The sequence below is a fragment of the Schistocerca cancellata genome, chromosome 5 (genome assembly GCF_023864275.1).
Source record: "Schistocerca cancellata isolate TAMUIC-IGC-003103 chromosome 5, iqSchCanc2.1, whole genome shotgun sequence".
Classification (NCBI taxonomy): Eukaryota; Metazoa; Arthropoda; class Insecta; order Orthoptera; family Acrididae; genus Schistocerca; species Schistocerca cancellata.
The window spans coordinates 690,999,470-691,017,655 of NC_064630.1; positions in this window are offsets into that span (position 1 = coordinate 690,999,470).

Below are 18,186 nucleotides of genomic sequence, written 5' to 3' on the forward strand. Positions count from 1 at the left end.
TAGAGATGAAAGAGTTTCCAGGACAAAACTGGTCCAAATAGAATAGAATCGATACAAGAAGAGAGGAAAGAAAACGTGAAAACATCAAGAAGTATCGGAGAAAGCGCAAAGCTGACTGAGTGGCTTAAATGAGACGTGTAAAAAAAGAAGACGAAGTAACTCGGTCATCGCACAGTATTTTAGCGACCCAGAACCCCTTCCTGGCACCAATGTAGCGTATCGGAACATGGGGTCGCATTGTAATAAAGAGATCGAGCAAAGTGTGGGGGAGAGTGGATCAGTGCATGCCAGACGCGTCTGCGATACAGCATTATTTGTAAATGCATTTGTTGGTAGAGCAAAGCTTACAAAGGCTTAGCTTCTCGGTCAGTCACAGTCACACGTTAGTACGTCGTGAGGTCGCTGCCATGGATCAGTGCTTCGGTTGCGTTCGGTGCTGGCAGCAGTATTTGGGGAAATGATGCCTTACGCCTAGTTTCATCTACGTCTCCATCATACTCAGGAAGCCACCTAAAGTTGTGTGGCGGAGGGTACTTTTTGTACCACTAACTGAGCCTCCCAAACTTGTTCCACTCGCGAACAGTGCGCGGGAAGAATGATTGTCGGTAAGCCTCTGTATTGGCTCTAATTTCTTGAATTTTCTCCTCATGCAGACTCAACGGTCAGAACTTGAGCTATCCATCAATTCTCTGGAGGTCATTCTGCGAATCGTTACTATCTTCCGGAGTTTCTGCATTGTTATAGACAACAATATCATCTTCGAAGAGCCTTAGAGAGCGTTCGACGCTTTCTACTAGATCATTTATGTATATTGTAATCAGTAACGGTCCTAACACACTTCCATGTGTTACACAGGAAATTACATCTGTCGATTCTGTTCCTTTAAGAGCGGCGTATTGAGTTCTGTCTGCAAGGAAGTCTTGAACCGGTCGCAATACTTATTAAGCTCGCATTTTTTTTTCACTAAACCGCAGTGCGGGGGGGTGTCCAGTGCCTTCCTGAAGTCAATGAACATGGCATCAACTTGCGCGCCATTGTCTACGGTGCTGTGGATCTCATGGAGGAACAGAGCGAGGTGAGTTTCGCAGAATCTCTCTTAACGAAATCCATGTTAATTTCTATAGAGCAGATTATCCTTCTCCAAGAATGTCATAGTTCTTGATCGTAAAACATATTCCGTAATTCTGCAACAGATTGACGTCAACGATATAGGTCTATAATTGTGTGCATCTGTCCTACGGCCTTCATTGAAAACTGGAATAACGTGTGCCTTTTTCCAGTTGCTAGGTACCCTTTGTTGCTCAGGCGATCTACTATAAATTACTGCTAGGAGAGGAGCAAGTTATTTCACATAATATTTAATGCCAAACTGTGCGGTGGGATACAACCTTTTACTATTTTAAAACAAGTTTCTTTTTCTATGGAAACTACAAAAACCATGTGATTGTTAAAAATGCTGCGTTCATAATGCGTGCAAGACGCGGAGAAAATTACTGCTACCCCTGTTTTTTCGATGAATATCACGCCAGCATGCCTAAGTCATCAACCGTAAAATAAAAGTGTCTAATATTATACACGAAATTCTCGTGTACTCCTTACAATCCCTTCCTGCAAATTTATTTGCAATCCCAGATTATTCTTTGTTTTTCCTTTTCTCGCATTTTACGAAAGTATTAACAAATACAATATATTGAACCCTGTTTCAGTTTATTTGCAGTGTAAGAAAAATAAAAAAAAGTTGTCGCTTGAGTTTTGTACTCGCTGACCGTCAGATTACAGTTCCGTACTTTTCCCGCTGTGTCAACAAACGAGATCTGTGATGAAGAGCAGGCGTGGTCCGCTTCTGAATCAAGGAAAGCTGAAAATAACTTATTACATCGAGTGTGTTCCCCAACTGCATTTTTGACTGTTAATGTGTTTCAGTTAGTTCTACACTTCAAGTCTATGTTCTTTAGCTAAATGAGGTGCTGTATTTCAAACATAAAAGTCACAGCACTCTCACGAAGGCTGTACTAAACAATAAGTACGCATTTCTAATGTGCGGTTATTGGTACAATTGTAAAAGTTTATTAACTTAGAATCCAGGTGACTCAAATTTAACATTTTAGCTGACAGTATCCATATAGAATCAGTGACTTTCTGGATAGATAGAGTGGATGAGTGCATGCCAGGCGCGTCTGCGATACAGCATTATTTGTAAATGCATTTGTTGGTAGAGCAAAGCTTACAAAAGCTTAGATTCTCGGCCAGTCACAGTCACACGTTAGTACGTCGTGAGGTCGGTGCCATAGATCAGTGCTTCGGCTGCGTTCGGTGTTGGCTGCGGTAGCGAGCAAGACAGGCGCGTCCCACCGGGCGTACTGCAGTGACTACGGCTGTCGAAGACACCTCCGTCATGCGCTCAAGTGGAGTCTGCCGACAGTGGTCCAGGATGGCGGTTGTCTTGTAGAGAGGCCCTGGTCACCCGTCATGGGACGACCAAGGGGCAGCAGATGCTCACGAGGCAGCCAGCAGGCTGCGCCGACGTGCCTCGGCTGGGTGGTGTGAAGATGGCTGCGGTAACCCAGTGGAGGAGGAGGGCTGCCTGCTCACCAGTCCTCTCATCTGCAGTGAGCCAGTAGCCTACCAACAACAGACGCAGCTGTTGTGTGCATCAGGTTTGGCTGCCTCGGTGTTGAAGTCAGCAAGAATGCAGCAGACTGCCCATCAATGAACAACTCACTGTGGTTTCTTCAACATGGACAGAATGTCAGCATGACGGAGTGTGACTTGCACTCCGAAAACTACTTACAGAGCCCAAGCCCCCAGCTGCAACAAGGTGTCTCTGAGAACGTGACGTATCTGTCTGCATTTATCGGACCTCTCAGCGCTCCTTACCTGACTGTTGTAATGTGAGTAATGATTCTATGACTCGAGCTCGGTCTTCCTGTTGGCTTTTGACTTCGTAGTGGTTCTCGGACATAATGTTAGCTCACAGTGCCTCAGTAAGTAGTACAACATCGATTGCTTTTCTGTCTGTGCCATTACGAGGTCTGCTTTATTGGCAGTACGCCATGTTGACATAATGACTGGCACATCATTTCAGCTCTAACGTTACGAGCTCGCCTGTTGAAACAGTAACAAAAATTTTATGTCTGCACTGTAACGTTAGTTTGCTGTACAACAATATACATTCAAAATATAGTGCATCTTACTGTCAAATGTTATAGCTAAGATGTGTGATACATGATACATAAAATGCCAACTTACTTCTGTTTTCATGACCTGATCATTTTGTTCTCATGTGGAGAGATGGCGACTCGAATTTTCATGCAGACTGATGGGAAAGTACTGTAAATGTGATTCAAAGCAGTATTGTCATACACTTAATATCAGCTGACAGTCTCTCTCTCTCTCTTTCTTTCTGCACGTGTGTGTCATTCTAGTGACTTATGACACAACGTCACAACGTGAATAATCTGGGTATCAGCCCTCTTTGATGTTACTGGGTAACATCTTTATAAATATACACTCCTGGAAATGGAAAAAGAACACATTGACACCGGTGTGTCAGACCCACCATACTTGCTCCGGACACTGCGAGAGGGCTGTACAAGCAATGATCACACGCACGGCACAGCGGACACACCAGGAACCGCGGTGTTGGCCGTCGAATGGCGCTAGCTGCGCAGCATTTGTGCACCGCCGCCGTCAGTGTCAGCCAGTTTGCCGTGGCATACGGAGCTCCATCGCAGTCTTTAACACTGGTATCATGCCGCGACAGCGTGGACGTGAACCGTATGTGCAGTTGATGGACTTTGAGCGAGGGCGTATAGTGGGCATGCGGGAGGCCGGGTGGACGTACCGCCGAATTGCTCAACACGTGGGGCGTGAGGTCTCCACAGTACATCGATGTTGTCGCCAGTGGTCGGCGGAAGGTGCACGTGCCCGTCGACCTGGGACCGGACCGCAGCGACGCACGGATGCACGCCAAGACCGTAGGATCCTACGCAGTGCCGTAGGGGACCGCACCGCCACTTCCCAGCAAATTAGGGACACTGTTGCTCCTGGGGTATCGGCGAGGACCATTCGCAACCGGCTCCATGAAGCTGGGCTACGGTCCCGCACACCGTTAGGCCGTCTTCCGCTCACGCCCCAACATCGTGCAGCCCGCCTCCAGTGGTGTCGCGACAGGCGTGAATGGAGGGACGAATGGAGACGTGTCGTCTTCAGCGATGAGAGTCGCTTCTGCCTTGGTGCCAATGATGGTCGTATGCGTGTTTGGCGCCGTGCAGGTGAGCGCCACAATCAGGACTGCATACGACCGAGGCGCACAGGCCCAACACCCGGCATCATGGTGTGGGGAGCGATCTCCTACACTGGCCGTACACCACTGGTGATCGTCGAGGGGACACTGAATAGTGCACGGTACATCCAAACCGTCATCGAACCCATCGTTCTACCATTCCTAGACCGGCAAGGGAACTTGCTGTTCCAACAGGACAATGCACGTCCGCATGTATCCCGTGCCACCCAACGTGCTCTAGAAGGTGTAAGTCAACTACCCTGGCCAGCAAGATCTCCGGATCTGTCCCCCATTGAGCATGTTTGGGACTGGATGAAGCGTCGTCTCACGCGGTCTGCACGTCCAGCACGAACGCTGGTCCAACTGAGGCGCCAGGTGGAAATGGCATGGCAAGCCGTTCCACAGGACTACATCCAGCATCTCTACGATCGTCTCCATGGGAGAATAGCAGCCTGCATTGCTGCGAAAGGTGGATATACACTGTACTAGTGCCGACATTGTGCATGCTCTGTTGCCTGTGTCTATGTGCCTGTGGTTCTGTCAGTGTGATCATGTGATGTATCTGACCCCAGGAATGTGTCAATAAAGTTTCCCCTTCCTGGGACAATGAATTCACGGTGTTCTTATTTCAATTTCCAGGAGTGTATCTCTTTGTTTTGAGATGACGTGTCTGGTATCGGAAAACCGCTCCTCCATGGTTCCGAATATACAAGTGTGATTGCACACTCATATCGTACCATAGTCATGTCCTGCAAATGTCTAAAACAGTTTTAGAACTATCGGATATCTCACAGTCTTGCTCTTCTTCTTCACAACAGCAAATATACCATGCTGACACTACTGGTCCTGGTGCACATTGCCACACACTAACTTTGGTGCTTAAAACATTGACAACTACCAATGCTTGCCAACAACAACTGAGACACACACACACACACACACACACACACACACACACACACACACATACTGAGTACCCATCAAATTATGCTCCGCTCTGTGTCAGATTCCCAGAATCGTCCACCGTTCTTCCTTGCTGACTATGAGGTGCCCATCTGCTTCCCCCAGTTTGACGATGTCCACATTACTGCTGGCAAAGCCCCACACTGACCACTGCATTTCAATACAGTTGATTCCCCGCTGTTGCTCTAGGCTCTATAGCCTTCTGCTTTTTTAGGGTCTGGTTTCGTTTGTGGCTGTCAACGAACTCTCAGCCCTCTCCACATTAAATTGCATTCTGTAATGACTCCTTGGGCCAGCCAAGCCAAATCAAAGAAGACCAGCCTGTGCACCAAACAGGGCCTCAGTGTCGCCCCGCTACTTCTCAGCTGTTGCCTCCGGTGTTGGCTTCAGTCCATGTCGCAGCTTCACACCCATAATTTCAACTCACTGTGACCCAACAAATCCTGGAGCAGCCTGCCGATTTCAAGCAACCTTGGCTATAGTACCAATGCCTGGCCACCGGTGATGCACCACAGAATTGTCAGCCATTCCACACTGTGATCGCAGTGCTCGCTTCCGGATGATGCGAGCAATTCAGATCCGTGTTTCCAACTGCCAGCTGCTGTGTTATGCCACCACCCACTATGCTTGGTTCCTCCGCTCTCTCGCAGTCACCCATGCCCACTGGCGAGAAAAGAGAGCCTATATTGAGCGAAGCTTTCCTTCTCTCACACTGTGATCTCTCCATTGACCAGCCAAGCCTCATGAAACAAGTCTATCCAGCGCTCTTTACCAGGTCCCAGAGCAGTCTCATTACAGGGCTATTACAAATGATTGAAGCGATTTCATAAATTCACTGTAGCTCCATTCATTGATATATGGTCACGACACACTGCAGATACGTAGAAAAGCTCATAAAGTTTTGTTCGGCTGAAGCCGCACTTCAGGTTTCTGCCGCCAGAGCGCTCGAGAGCGCAGTGAGAGAAAATGGCGACAGGAGCCGGAAAGCGTATGTCGTGCTTGAAATGCACTCACATCAGTCAGCCATAACAGTGCAACGACACTTCAGGACGAAGTTCAACAAAGATCCACCAACTGCTAACTCCATTCGGCGATTGTATGCGCAGTTTAAAGCTTCTGGATGCCTCTGTAAGGGGAAATCAACGGGTCGGCCTGCAGTGAGCGAAGAAACGGTATCTGGACATGCTGGAAAATTGGCTCATGCCACAACTGGAGATCGACAGCGCCGACTTCATCTTTCAACAGGATGGTGCTCCACCGCACTTCCATCACGATGTTCCGCAATTCTTAAGCAGGAGATTGGAAAACAGATGGATCGGTCGTGGTGGAGATCATGATCAGCAATTCATGTCATGGCCTCCACGCTCTCCCGACTTAACCCCATGCGATTTCTTTCTGTGGGGTTATGTGAAAGATTCAGTGTTTAAACCTCCTCTACCAAGAAACGTGCCAGAACTGCGAGCTCGCATCAACGATGCTTTCGAACTCATTGATGGGGACATGCTGCGCCGAGTGTGGGAGGAACTTGATTATCGGCTTGATGTCTGCCGAATCACTAAAGGGGCACATATCGAACATTTGTGAATGCCTAAAAAATCTTTTTGAGTTTTTGTATGTGTGTGCAAAGCATTGTGAAAATATCTCAAATAATAAAGTTACTGTAGAGCTGTGAAATCGCTTCAATCATTTGTAATAACCCTGTACTTGTCAGCTGCTGCCCACAGTGGCCTCCGGCGTTCCATCGAATGTCATTGTCCTAGAAATGAATTAATATGGTTCCAATCTACCAGTTCCGACCAAGGCTTTCAGGATGTTTCCTTGGTTGAAAGGCATATGCCGGAACTGATAAGCCCATCCCACCTATGCCCAATAGGGATCCCCAATCTGCCCAGAAATGAATTAATATGATTCCTGTCCCTCGTCTCCGATGAAGGCTTTCGGAAGGTTTCCCATGGTTGTAAGGCTTACGCCGGGACTGGTAAACCCTGCCTATCTATTCCCAGTTGTGGTCCCCTATCTGCCCCTATATCAACTTGTGCGGTAATTGGCTCAATTGAACCGTCTTTTTAAAGGCTCGAATCACGAACAGCTTGCACCCACTCCTGGAAGTAATGGGCCACAAAATTTAATTTTTTTGTGCAATATAGAATAAATGGATGTGTGCTCTGACCTTTGTCAGTTACATAACACAGAATGTGAACGTTATGCTTGTGTGAGTATGTAAATGGTGGCAATGCTGTATCTTTCGATCATTTTCGCCTACGTTGGCTAACGGCAGTCTTTCTGTTATTCTTTCTTTGTTAGTGGCATCTCTTCCTGTATCTTTCTAGCCTTACTCAGTCTTCCTGTGGCTTTCTTGCTCCACCTGTGGACTCAGTATTAGGATGGTGCCTGCTGCAGCAGATGTGACCAGACAGGGAATGGGTGTCTTTTCCTGTGTGGTACTCTTTCAAGAGCTAATCAGGCTGCCATGCTAGCCCTTTTGGAAAGCAAATGGGAAGTATCCTGTGATAGTCTAAGCTTCTAGTTTCTGGCGATTTTCGTGAGTTACGTTTCATGCCACTGTATTCTGCCAAAGGTAGCTAAATAATTTTGAATTTAATACATGTGAAAATGTAAGCGATTATAATAAAATGTAGTCGGGTGTGTCATGCACCCGATGCGACACCTCTCTCTGCCCCGCCCCCGCCCCCCTCCCCACCAATAATACATCCTGTTGTGTCTAGACAAGACAGCCTAGACACCATGAGAGGAAGCCGGAAGGCACGCGCTTAAACTCACGCAGGCTGGCGTGAGGTCTGAAACAGGATACGTAATGAATGCTATAAAGAAAAGTACGTAGCTTCTGGAATACTTAACTTTAATCCACATTTGTAGAACATCGCTCTTGATGATACATTAATAGAATCTCAATATCTGTACTGGTAATGGAGCCTTGCTAGGTCGTAGCAAATGTAGCTGAAGGCTATGCTAACTATCGTCTCGGCAAATGAGAGCGTAATTCTCAGTGAACCATGGCTAGCAACGTCGGCTGTACAACTGGGCGAGTGCTAGTCAGTCTCTCTAGACCTGCCGTGTGGCGGCGCTCGGTCTGCCATCACTGACAGTGGCGACACGCGGGTCCGACGTATACTAGCGGACCGCGGCCGATTTAAAAGCTACCAAGTGTGGTGTCTGGCGGTGACACCACACATCCCCCCTTAGATGTATTACAAAGGCGTGTTATAGGACCGTTACCGCTTACAGCCCGTATAAATGTTCTAGTGTAAAAGATCAGAAGCTGCTTGCAGGCGACACTGCTCTCTGGAGAAAAATGACAACGCCAGAACAGCTACAGTGGTATGACTTACTCATCAGGTACTGTCAGTTGACACTTAACATAAATAAATAAGAAAAGTTGCTTATACAGTTGCGAAGCGATCCATCATTCCTCTATTACACTATGATCGACAAATCACCAGGAATAGTAACAACACAAAACGTCTAGAAGCGATCGTCTGGAACGAAGTAAAGTGAAATGACCACATAAAACTATCCTCTGGAAAAGCAGATGCCAGGCTGAGATTCACTAGAAGAGACTTGAGGACGCGTAATTCTTACCCTTGCTGGATTGTTTCCTGAGTATTACTAGTGAGATGTTGCCAGGTTGGATTAATAGACGATCCTAAGAAGATACAAGGAAAAACGGTGCGTTTCATTACTTTTCGTTCATTAAGCGCTAGAGCGTTACATTGATGTTGATAAAAACTGCATTGGTGGCGTTAAAGGAGAAGCGTTGTGCATCACGGAGAGGTTTGGTAGCTCTCGGTGTAATTTTTCTATTTATTGAATACTTAATATTCTTTTTCAAAACTTTCTCCTCGTGTAATGTGTCCCTAAGATACAGGTATGGTATTTAGCTGGTGGACAACACTGACTGTCGGTAGACCTTGTAGTACGCTTGTGAACAGTGTTGAGAAAAAAGCGTTAACGTTAATGAAATACTGAATATGAAGTAATGAAAATGAACCTAATCAAATTCCAAAACAAACTAATTGTATGGTGGCCGGCAATTTGATGTAAGTGCCAGAAATTCTGACTTCACTTTTCTCTATGTGCCATCACCAATGCAGTGCTATGTGATCTACGTCCAAATTCATGATCTAGTTGAAAGGAGCATCACTAAATGGGCATTCTGTATGTCCAAAACCCACTGTCGCTCATGCTGGTCTAAGTACCTTGTTCTGAAGTCATATGGTGCTGCAGCAATAACATGATCTCTTCATTTGTCTTGAGAGCCACTGTCGTTTTGTACGTGGGTGAGTATTACAGTGACAAACGGATAGAAAAGTTTTTAGTGCAAGTGAGTATGCAAAGACCAATCTCAAAAGATAAAAACAAAGTGCTGCTCGTGCGAGCGGAATGCCATATGTAACGGATAAAACACGAAAACTGAAACCAACTTAAATACAGCCATCCAGTGAGGTTAGCATGTTGTAATTTACTGAATACGATCTGTTTCAGTGTTTGATTTTTTCACTTGACTGTTTTTGCTAATTTTCTGTTTCATGTATCTAAACATCAGTAACGTCTCACAAAAAATAACACTTTCTTCCTTTATAACGTATTGCTAATGTGACTGAAATGTTACTAGTAAATTGGATGTTCCTTTTGTGTCAGGTGAGATGCAAATGTAAATTTGCCTGTAAAGATGTAGCAGCTATGAAGATGAAGCTATATGAAACAGTCTACAGATTGCAAGGAAACGAACAAGGAAGTTACCTTAGGGTTCTAATGCACATTTTGCCTGTACAAAAACATCGTCACGGCAGCCAGGATGAGCCATCAGAGAGCAGAAGACAATGCACTGTGAGTTATACGGTCGCAGATGGAGAAAAAAACATAAGGACGTGCGTAAAAACACATTTTTGGAATTTCTGACATAAGCCCTCAGAGGATTACGGCACTCCAAGACAATAAAAGGTATAAGTTCAACCTTCAAGTTCAATCGTGCTGGCGTGAGGAAGTTTAAGTATATTTATAATGACAGAACTATTGTCAGAGAACATATTAACAGCTTTCCTCGTACAGAGAGCCGCTATAATCACCATAAGTCACAAAAGGAATATCTCAGCCAAGATCCTAATGTGAATAGATTCTGCGAAGCTTTCAAACAGAAGTGTCATACAATAACAATCTCATATAAGTTTTACTGAGCAGTATTGTTGAAGAATTTTCCAAGCCCATCATTTCAAAAACCACGAGGTGACACAAGTGAAACATGATTATCTGCATATTAAATAGAAGAGTCATGATGTCAGTATTGCAAAATCAGCAAAACGTGATCGTGAATTGCATCACCACCAAGTAGGGATGACATTCTAGGCCACCACGAACGACGCTACAAGCAGCACTTTGTCATATTACGATAGATGCAGAATAACTGTTTACTTACAATACTGTACGCCAAACATATATTCTCAGAAACTTCTCCTTCAATTTAAGTGATATATTTTGTACTGATAGACGTATTTTCGCGAATAACGTGGTGTTTGCCTGTGCTAGTCTACTTGGTATATCCTTCTTGCTTCGCCCGTCATGTATTATTTTGCTTGAAGAGTTCCAGAATCCCTTAATTTCGTCTCCTTTGTGTTCCTCAATTTTTATGTCAAGTTTTTCCCTGTTCTTATTTCTACAACTCCGCATTACCTTAGCCTTCTTTCGGTTTACTCACAGTCCATAGTGTGTGCTCATTAGACTGTTCATTCCATTCAGCAGGTCCTGTAATTCTTCCTCAGTTTCACTAATTATAGCCATGTCATCAACGAATTTTATCATAGATTTCCTTTTACCCTGAATTTTCATCCCACCGTTAAACATTTCCATTACTTACGTCATTGCTTGTTCGACGTGAAAACTGAACAATATGGAAGAATGACTGCATCCCTGTCTTAAACACTTCTTAATCTGAAGGCTTCGTTCATGGTCTTCTACTATTTTTTTCTCTTGGTTTTTGTAAATATTGTATAATAGCCGTCTTTACCTAAAACCGTCAGTCTATTTTCCTGAGGACCTGAACTACTAACATCATTGTACATTCTGCGACAAATCTAATGAATGTTTACTTGCATGTGTGAATGGACAGGCTCTGATGACAATGGACAGTCGTTCGAAATTAATTCGAAAGAAATTCGCTCAGTGAGACAGTTACAATGTGTTAGTTATTAAGTTTTAGTTAGCACAAAATGTGCGTTACTATAATAGTACCAAGGCACTGCGTGTTTATATGGCATTAAGACAGACTATTATGACAATTACATATGTTCTATATGGCTCATACACGACGGAAATGTGTGGTTGATCCATTGATGTACAATGCTTTTCTCTTTGAAGATGACTGTAATACCGAAACCGGTAAAGAATAAACATAAAATATACAGTTGATGGCACAAATATGCTTTATACATATTATTTTACAGCTGTAGACTGTCACCTAAGAAAAGCTCTATCGGGACGAATAACTTAGCATGAGCTATGTTAGATGTAGATATTCCATCTGTTGTGATATCAAAATTTGTGACGGACCGGGATTCTAAACCGGATTTCCTGCTTAAGGCGAACGCTCGTCTTCAATACTTAGGCATCCTTACACGCCTGCTGGACCATGAAGCGAGACCTATGATGTTATCGTCTTTTCGCACGCCTCGGCATGTACTATTCACTTGTATGTCTGGATGAATATACATTGATAATGACATAGTACAGATCTACATTATTTTGAAATAAGTTCGCTGAATGCGAATAACTGTGCCTCGCCTGTATTAGGTATAGTTGTACTATCAACTGATGACATATGAAAATACGTGCCGGACCGAGCCTCGAACCTGGATTTCCCGTTTGTCGCGAGCGGTTTAATCATTTAGACTACCCATGCACGATTCACGACCAGACCCAAACATCCTTATGTTTATGCTGGAGTCAGAATAAGGGGTGGCCTGGGAAGAATGCACGGATAGCGTAAGTGGCTAAGACGGCCGCTCGCGTTAAGTCATGTCAGCAATAGGTAGCACGTCGCCGGCCGGAGTGCCGAGCGGTTCTAGGCGCTACAGTCTGGAACCGCGCGACCGCTACGGTCGCAGGTTCGAATCCTGCCTCGGGCATGAATGTGTGTGATGTCCTTAAGTTAGTTAGGTTTAAGTAGTTTTAAGTTCTAGGAGACTGATGACCTCAGAAATTAAGTCCCATAGTGTTCAGAGCCATTTGAACGATGTAGGTAGCACGTCTGCACCCAACACAAACGAGACCAAGTTATACGCATTTGGCGAATTTATATCGAATTAAATGGAATGTTGTTGTTGTTGTTGTCTTCAGTTCTGAGACTGGTTTGATGCAGCTCTCCATGCTACTCTATCCTGTGCAAGCTTCTTCATCTCCCAGTACTTAGTGCAACCTAAATCCTTCTTAATGTGCTTAGTGTATTCATCTCTTGGTCTCCCTCTACGATTTTTACCCTCCACGCTGCCCTCCAATGCTAAATTTGTGATCCCTTGATGCCTCAGAACATGTCCTACCAACCGGTCCCTTCTTCTTGTCAAGTTGTGCCACAAACTCCTCTTCTCCCCAGTTCTATTCAATACCTCCTCATTAGTTATGTGATCTACCAATCTAATCTTCAGCATTCTTCTGTAGCACCACATTTCGAAAGCTCCTATTCTCTTCTTGTCTAAACTATTTATCGTCCATGTTTCACTTCCGTACATGGCTACACTTCATATAAATACTTTCAGAAATGACTTCCTGACACTTAAATCTATACTCGATGTTAACAAATTTCTCTTCTTCAGAAACGCTTTCCTTGCCATTGCCAGTTTACATTTTATTCCTCTCTAGTTCGACCATCATCAGTTATTTTGCTCCCCAAATAGCAAAACTCCTTTACTACTTTAAGTGTCTTATTTCCTAATCTAATTCCCTCGGCATCACCCGACTTAATTCGACTAAATTCCATTATCCTCGTTTTGCTTTTGTTGATGTTCATCTTATATCCTCCTTTCAAGACACTGTCCATTATGTACATGTTTCAGTTTTTCTTAACTCTTGCTTCCGTTACCAAGCATAACGTCGGAACTGCGCCTCTGGTGTCTTTACCTATCGTAAACTGTTATATATACTGCATATGATCGACGTTTCTTCATATAAAATCTTGTTTCCCATTTAAGATGTATACATTACTTTACTGTCTGCGCGACCGTCTTTGCTGCGGTAGGTTCTTACAAACAGATGGGAGGAAGAATGAATGTGTCGCCTACCGACTTCATTAACGCTCAGAAAGATAGGTGAAGCAAGTAGTGGAGCTTAATAATAATGAGTTTTATAGGTTCGAAATTTTAATTAGAAATCTGATCGCCTACAGAGGGGCTTATCGGTTAAAATTTCTCCTTGTTGTCCCAGGAGAAAGCTTGGAGGACAGGCGTCGCTAACGAATCAAAACAATGCTGTGATTTTCCCCCTCCACCCCATTCCCACCTCCTCCCCCCCCCTCCCTGCAGCTTACCCCCTCGCTTCCCCAGACGATGAGGTGATTGTCTCGGTCCCGGATTATCGCGACCTCTCGAGAGCATCCTTCGCACCAGCCAGAGCGGAGTGGTATTATGTTGCGCGGCGCGCAGTGCGACGCAAATTGCAATTAAAAATTGACGACCCGCTGTTTACAGGGAGCCGCAGCGAGATCCGCGCAGGCGCCGAGATTAAAAACGTGCCTACCGCCGGCATCCAGCGGTCGGTGGCGACCTTTGTGCATAGCTGACGATGGCTGGCTTTCCCGCCAGGCCTTCTTGCAGGCTGCGCGTCTTCCTTTCGGCTCTGAAACGCGAGAGCCTTTCGGAAAGGAAAGATGATAAAAAAAACTTCTGAGATAGGTAACGTCTTTATAGAAAGAGACCGCTCACTGAAAGAGGTGCTTCGTCTTACGCAACAATACTGCAGCGACTAGCATCTAAAACTAAACAGGGTGATCCAGTATTAGAATCGGAATTTAAAAGAGCTTTGGAGGAATTACGGTCAAATAAGGCAGAAGGGATAGATAACATTCCATCAGAATTTCTAAAATCATTGGGGGAAGTGGCAACAAAATGACTATTCACGTTGGTGTGTAGAATATATGAGTCTCGAGATATACCATCTGACTTTCGGAAAAGCATCATCCACACAATTCCGAAGGCGGCAAGAGCTGACAAGTGCGAGAATTATCGCACAAGCAGCTTAACAGCTCATGCATCGAAGCTGCTTCCGGCAATAATATACAGAAGAATGGAAAAGAAAATTGAGAATGCGCTAGGTGGCGATCAGTTTGGCTTTAGGAAAAGTAAAGGAACGAGAGAGGCAATTCTGACGTTACGGCTAATAATGGAAGCAAGGCTAAAGAAAAATCAAGACACTTTCATAGGATTTGTCGACCTGGAAAAAGCGTTCGACAATATAAAATGGTGCAAGCTGTTCGAGATTCTGAAAAAAAGTAGGGGTAAGCTATAGGGAGAGACGGGGCATATACAATATGTACAACAACCAAGAGGGAATAGTAAGACTGGACGATCAAGAACGAAGTGCTCGTATTAAGAAGGGTGTAAGACAAGGCTGTAGCCTTTCGCCCCTACTCTTCAATCTGTACATCGAGGAAGCAATGATGGAAATAAAAGAAAGGTTCAGGAGTGGAATTAAAATGCAAGGTGAAAGGATATCAATGATACGATTCGCTGATGACATTACTATCCTGAGTGAAAGTGAAGAAGAATTAAATGATCTGCTGAACGGAATGAACAGTCTAATGAGTACACAGTATGGTTTGAGAGTAAATCGGAGAAAGACGAAGGTAATGAGAAGTAGTAGAAATGAGAACAGCGAGAAACTTAACATCAGGATTGATGGTCACGAAGTCAATGAAGTTAAGGAATTCTGCTACCTAGGCAGTAAAATAACCAATGACGGACGGAGCAAAGAGGATATCAAAAGCAGACTCGCTATGGCAAAAAAGGCATTTCTGGCCAAGAGAAGTCTACTAATATCAAATACCGCCCTTAATTTGAGGAAGAAATTTCTGAGGATGTACGTCTGGAGTGCAGCATTGTTTGGTAGTGAAACATGGACTGTGGGAAAACCGAAACAGAAGAGAATCGAGGCATTTGAGATGTAGTGCTATAGACGAATGTTGAAAATTAGATGGACTGATAAGGTAAGGAATGAGGAGGTTCTACGCAGAATCGGAGAGGAAAGGAATATGTGGAAAACACTGATAAGGAAAAGGGACAGGATGATAGGACATCTGCTAAGACATGAGGGAATGACTTCCATGGTACTAGAGGGAGCTGTAGAGGGCAAAAACTGTAGAGGAAGACAGAGATTGGAATACGTCAAGCAAATAATTGAGGACGTAGGTTGCAAGTGCTACTCTGAGATGAAGAGGTTAGCACAGGAAAGGAATTCGTGGCGGGCCGCATCAAACCAGTCAGTAGACTGATGACCAAAAAAAAAAAAAAAAAAGCTGTGAGAGCGACAAAGTTCGTTGCCCACCGAACCTGGACGCTAAAGTTGACAGATGAGTTAACCTATTATTAAACCTCAGTTATTGTGACAATTCTTCCTTCATTTGCGGGTTGTTGCTCCCTGGGCCGTTCGGGCTAGCAGCATTGTATGATGTGTTGGAGTCGGCGTAATTTTACAGCCATCTTCCTATATTGTGTTTAATTATTAAATTGACTGTTACATGCCAGTGAAATGCAACAGCGGTATTTTCTGCCCTGTGTCCGTTAGCGCCCCAGTTTTCTGCCCTCGTCGTTAGTGTAGTTTTCAGCAGTGTGCCTTTACACGTCGTGTTGATGCTTTCTAGCATGGCGTGTAGTTCGACAGCCTTTTAAGTTGTTTGGTTCATATTTTGCTTAGAGTGGTTATTGTTCCCTTTGCTGTTTTTAGACGCCAATTTCTGAAGACATAGTGCTGTTCGTATCCTCATCTTCGGCCGATATTTTCCATCCTTGTGCCGTTGGTCGTTCGGAATGAATTGGTTAAATTGTTGGTCGGTCCTTGGGCCGTCCCTTGTTTGGGTTGCCATCCGATTATTTAACTTCAGCTCTTGGCTGCCTTTCTCACCTCACCTTAGGTTTGAGCTATTTTCTCCGGCCGACTCTTGGAACACTTCTGAGCACCACTTGTTCTGTTCGTTTCAGATTGTGACAATAATTTTAGTTTGAAGTATTGCGCGAGACCTTTGGCGGTGTATTAATTCAGTTCTTTTTTAAATTTTACATGAAGCCTTCGGCCGAGTTAAATTAAAATTTTGAAGATGGTTTTTTTTAAACGTTTTTTCCTTAAAATTTGTTCTATCTGAAATTGTTTGTAATCCAGGCCCTAAGCTGTTAGTTGTTTGATGTGTTATGTGTGGACTTCAGCCGAGGATTTACATGAACCCCTTTTAATAAAGCCTTCAACCGTGTGTATTCTTTAAAGGAAAAATTTTATAAGAAGGAAGGGGTTTATTTCAAATTAATTGTCGAGGATTTACATGAACCCCTTTTAATAAAGCCTTCAACCGTGTGTATTCTTTAAAGGAAAAATTTTATAAGAAGGAAGGGGTTTATTTCAAATTAATTGTCTGACTTGTTGTTCAGGCCTTCATCCGTTGTTTCAGATTTGTTTGTGGCCTTCAGCTGTGCAATAAGTTAATATTTCTTTAATCCAGTGCACTCTCCGAGTACCTACCATTCAGGTTTCAAGAAGAACTGGCCATTTCAACAGCGGTTCTTCACCTGTTGTTAACAAAGGGTTATTGTAAGTCACCCATTTTTTCCGAAGTATTAAATGTAAATATACACTGTGAGACAATAAAACAAGGCACGACAAGGGAATTATCCGAATGGGGCTGAAATGGGTAGATGTGATGTACATATACAGGCAATCAAATGGTTACAGTTTCGGAAAAATTGGACGATTTATTCAAGAGAAAGATCTTCACAAATTGAGCAGATCAGTAACGTGTTGGTTTACCTCTGGCCCTTCTGCAAGCAGTTATTCGGCTTGGCATTGACTGGTATAGTCGTTGGATGTCCCCCTGAGAAATATCGTGCCAAATTCTGTCCATTTGACGCGTTAGATAGTAAAAATCGCAAGATGGTTAGAGGACTGTGGCCATAATGCTTCAAACTGTCCCAGCTGAGGAGATTCGGCGACCTTGTTAGCCATGGATGGTTCCGGCAAGCACGAAGGCAAGAAGTAGTAACACTAGCCGTATGCGTACGGGCATTACCGAACTGAAATGTAAACCCACGACGGCTTGCAATGAAGGGCAAGGAGTTGAATATCGTCGAGTATTGCTGTGCTGTACGGGTAGCGCCGATGACAACCAAAGGGGTCCTGCTACGAAAAGAAATGGATCCCCAGACCATCATTCGTGGCTTTCTAGCCATATGGTAGGCAATAATCATATTGGCACCCCTCAACTATTCGGGGCGTCTCCAGTTACGTCTGCCGGCCGCGGTGGTCTAGCGGTTCAGGCGCTGCAGTCCGGAACCGCGAGACTACTACGGTCGCAGGTTCGAATCCTGCCTCGGGCATGGGTGTGTGTGATGTCCTTAGGTTAGTTAGGTTTAAGTAGTTCTAAGTTCTAGGGGACTTATGACCTAAGATGTTGAGTCCCATAGTGCTCAGAGCCATAGCCAGTTACGTCTTCGGGCTGGAATCTCATTCACTGGATTGGAATCCTCTTCAGTGATGAGTCCCGCTGCAAATTGAGCTCCGATGATAAGCGATGACCTGTCTGGAGACGCCCCAGACAGCGGTGGACTACCAGCCTGACTGTCGCCCGTCATATGGCTTTTCTTAGTGCCTGTCAAACCCTACCTTGTCCAGCAAGGTCGCCGGATCTCTGCCCAGTCGAAAACGTTTCGAGCATTATGGGCAGGGCCCTCCAA